Here is a 4,277-nt window from a genome sequence, read left to right on the forward strand (position 1 = left end):
CCTCTCCATTCAGGAACATCATCAGCCTCACACACAAACACAAGCCTAGCTTTGCCGAATTCATCCTTCATCCTTCCAAGAAATCCTAAAACCGATTCCACCATTCTCCACCTTTATCTATAGCCTTGAAGCACGATTGAGAAGAGGTTTCATCCATAGAAGTCTTGGCTACACCTTGTAGGATCGATTGATTGATAATGTGTAACCATGATGCTCTCTTTATTTCAATTCGGTTTTTGGTTTTATTCTTGTTCTTGGATGAGTTGCGATTTGTGTAGAGTAATCTTGTTTCAATTTTGTCTATGAAATAGCTACTTGATTCAACTTATGTAAAGGATTCGAAATTATGTTTTGGTTTTATGGAATTTCTGTTTTTGGTTTCTACCGAACCTTGTTCTTGATCAATTTTGATTTCTAAGTGTTATGTGTACGATTGTAGCATGATATTTAGGTTGTTGGATTAAAGACTTATGCTATGAACATGTTTATTCTTTTCTATATGATTTTCGAAATTGCATGATTGGGGGTTAAGTAGGTGACATACTTAATGAATTCGATATGCATGGCTTTGGGATTATGTGGTAAGATGAACATGTTAGATTTCAATGAAGCCGAGTGGCAAGACTTGAATGTGTTAAGTGTCTATGCATATAGGTTACTGATTTGGAACTTAGATTGCATGATCCAACCTTAGTTGTTCAATATATGGTCTCGGCATGATGCTAGAAGAAAGACATAGAGCTTGGTTCGATTTCCTTTGTATGATTTGTTTTGGTGATTGTTTATGTGTTGGTTGGTTGATCACATGTATATATTAGTTTAGGTTTTATTAACTGTTTTTATGATTCAATCCAAAATCTATATCAAACCTTAAAACCTTTATGAATTCGTGTAAGTGTTATGATCCTAAGCCCTGGCTGGATCCCCGGTTTGTGAACGATACCCTCTTGCTTTATACTACTATGATGTGTTCAGGGTTAAATATTGATGTCGAGTAATCGAGCAATCATCAAACGGCGCCGTTGCCGGGGATCCATAAGAGATGGATCCCTAACTTTTACTACGAATTCATTGTTTATATTGTACATTTGTATATTCTCAATCTTATTCTTATTTCGTGTAACATATAGTAATGTATCTTAGGTTGTTGTTTTGGTGCTTGAGTGAATGATTGTTGTAGGTTGTAAATCGAACGGAATAGGTAAAGTCCCTTTTGTTAATATTAGCCTTAACCCTTCATGCTAGCTCTCGAGTTTGCATGGGGTCGAGGGCGGCTTTTATTAACACTTGGAGTTTTGTCTAACACATGAGGTTAAGTCCAGCTGAGTAAGAGGCACGCTCTTTTATTACTCTGGTGCATGGGACCAAAATTGGATCTCAGAGAACTACTGACTGACATACATCTCGGTGATGGAGTCGATAGGGAGTTCGCTCTCCGTAGTTCAACAAATGAGTCCTACCATGTTCACTATCTCTTATTGAGCTAAAGGCCTTCTGAAACAAAGACTTGATCTTGTGTCTAGGCATCAATACTTAGGCCGCACGTCCACCTTGATTTACAACTTAGAATCAATCGATCATTCAATCATTGAAAGAGCACAAAGAACTTGTGAATTGTATGAACTTGTGAAAACGTAAAGAACTAACACTTTGTAAACTTGACATAGTTGCCGTGCCCTTCCCCCATAAGTGTGCGTTTGTGTGACTAAAGGAAGGCACGAATCTTATGAATCCATTATCCTTCAATGCTAACTCGTTACATTTCATATAAACAGGTACTATGCATGTCCGAATTTTCTAAGAAGACACAAGAGCTCAAGGATCGAATTCAAGCACTTAGAGATTTGAACAACTCTTTCATAAGTAGACCATTGAATTTCGAAACATCTCCAAGCAATTCAATCTTAAACTCTTCACTTAGATCAGAAGAAGAGGAAGATCTGTCCTTTCCCTTCATCTTCAATTCAGACTTAGACACAATTGCGGACCGTGACATAATTCCTGTTGGTGCTCCAATGGCACTCAAGAATGCATTCATACCTACCACCCCGGAATCACCCTCATGCATTGCTTTCACTCCACCTGATGAAGCTAACTTCTCCATTCCTGTTCAATTGCTTGGGCAGCTGCCCAAGTACTCTGGTTCTTCAATGGAAGACCCTAATGTTCACCTTAGGGAGTTCTTGGACATTTGCAAGCTCCAATCGATTCATCATCTTTCTCAAGAAGGCTTGAGGTTGCTTTTGTTTCCATTTACCCTTAAGGATGATGCTAAACGTTGGTTATATTCTTTGCCTGCATGAATCATCACTACATGGGACGAAATGACTAGGAGGTTCTTGAAGCAATTCTTCCCTGCTCAACTCACGAAAAGACTTAGGAGGGAGATTCAGAACTTCACTCAAAAAGATGGTGATTCACTCTATGAGGCTTGGGAAGAATTTCAGGAACTACAAAGGAAGTGTCCTCACCATGGTATTTCGTTGGATGACTTGGTGCAATTCTTCTATGAAGGACTCGACACCACCAATAAGAGCATGGTGGACTCGGCATGTGGCTGCACATTCATGAACAAAACCGGTCAAGAAGCTTACACCTTGATTGATGACTTGGCTGACAACAATCGCCAATTTAGTTCCAAGGAGAAGAGAGGAAGCAAGAGCCGTGGGGTGTATGATGTTGATGCCAGGAATCAGATGGCGACTTTAGAAAGGAAGCTTGACGTGCTAGTCAAGGCATTCAATGGTTCGAGCATCAACCCTCAAGCATGTGGCATTTGTTCTTTCAAGGATCACACGACTGACAATTGTCCAAATGGTGCAATGACTGAAGAAGAGTTGAACTTTATGGGGCAACAAAGGCCTAGGTACGATCCATACTCGAACACATACAACCCTGGACTTAGAGATCATCCAAATTTTCGTTGGAGCAACAATGCTCAACCATCCAATGCTCAAGGTCAAGGACCTCGTCCTTCAGGTTTGTTTGTGAGGCCTCAGGTACCTCAAGGTTCTGCTCCCTTTAACTCTAATGTTCATGGTTCGAATAATGCATCTTCACCTAACTATGATGAACTTTTGAAGTCTCTTGCTCAAGGGCAACAAAATCTAAACTCTGCTACTCAAGCTTTAGTTACAGGTCAACAAGCACATTCTAAGGATATAACCGAGCTTAAGAAGCAGATGGGACAAGTGATCGATTTCATGGGCAAGATCCGTGAAGGAGGGAAGTTGCCGAGCCAAACTGAGCCTAATCCGAACGTAAAGGCCATGGTGACACGAAGTGGGAGGACCTTGGATGCTCCATTGCAACAACACAAGAAGGCTGTGCCTTCTAAAGGACAAGAGGCCGAGAATTGCAATGTCAAAGACTTAGAAAAGGACCCTGCCTCCTCTAAAGCCAATGATGCCGTGCCTCTACCAAAAGATGATCATGCCGTGCATGACAAAGGTAAGGATCCTAACTCTAGTGGTTTGATTTCAACTAATGATCTTTCTCGTGTTCCCTTCCCTAGTAGATTCGCAAAGCAAAAGAAGGATGACTCTGATCAAGCCATGCTCGACATTTTCAAGAAGGTGGAAGTGAACATGCCTCTTATTGAATGCATACAACAAAATCCTAAGTATGCTAAGTTTTTGAAAGAATTGTGCACCAACAATAGGATGACTCGAGAGAAGGAGGTTGTTACAATTGGAATAGTAAATATACGCAAACGATGTAAAGATACACAATTGGAATAGTAAAGATACGCAAACGATGTAAAGATACTCAGTTTGAAAGAAACACACTCCTACACTTGCAAAACTCTCAAATTCAATAGAAACTCACATCCGAAAGCCTTACAGAAAGATACTTAAATGAGAAATGAAAAGATACACAATTCGAATAGTAAAGATACGCAAACGATGTAAAGATACACAATTGGAATAGTAAAGATACGCAAACGATGTAAAGATACTCAATTTGAAAGAAACACAATGCCACACTTGCAAAACTCTCAAATACAATAGAAACTCGCATCAGAAGCCTTACAGAAAGATACTCAAACGAGAAATGAAAACATACACAATTGGAATAGTAAAGATACGCAAACGATGTAAAGATACACAATTGGAATAGTAAAGATACGCAAACGATGTAAAGATACTCAATTGGAATAGTAAAGATACGCAAACGATGTAAAGATACACAATTGGAATAGTAAAGATAAGCAAACGATTTAAAGATACTCAGTTTGAAAGAAACACACTCCCACACTGGCAAAACTCTCAAATACA

At 39.5% G+C, this 4,277-nt stretch overlaps 1 non-coding gene across 1 annotated transcript; it reads right to left on the bottom strand.

The window, feature by feature from the left end:
- Positions 1-2,372: 2,372 nt before the first annotated feature.
- Positions 2,373-2,479, bottom strand: LOC126804331 (small nucleolar RNA R71). The gene has a single exon (XR_007673246.1). It is a non-coding gene; the product is annotated as a small nucleolar RNA R71 (small nucleolar RNA).
- Positions 2,480-4,277: the final 1,798 nt, after the last annotated feature.

Source organism: Argentina anserina, unplaced genomic scaffold (genome assembly GCF_933775445.1).
Source record: "Argentina anserina unplaced genomic scaffold, drPotAnse1.1, whole genome shotgun sequence".
In the NCBI taxonomy this organism is placed as follows: domain Eukaryota; kingdom Viridiplantae; phylum Streptophyta; class Magnoliopsida; order Rosales; family Rosaceae; genus Argentina; species Argentina anserina.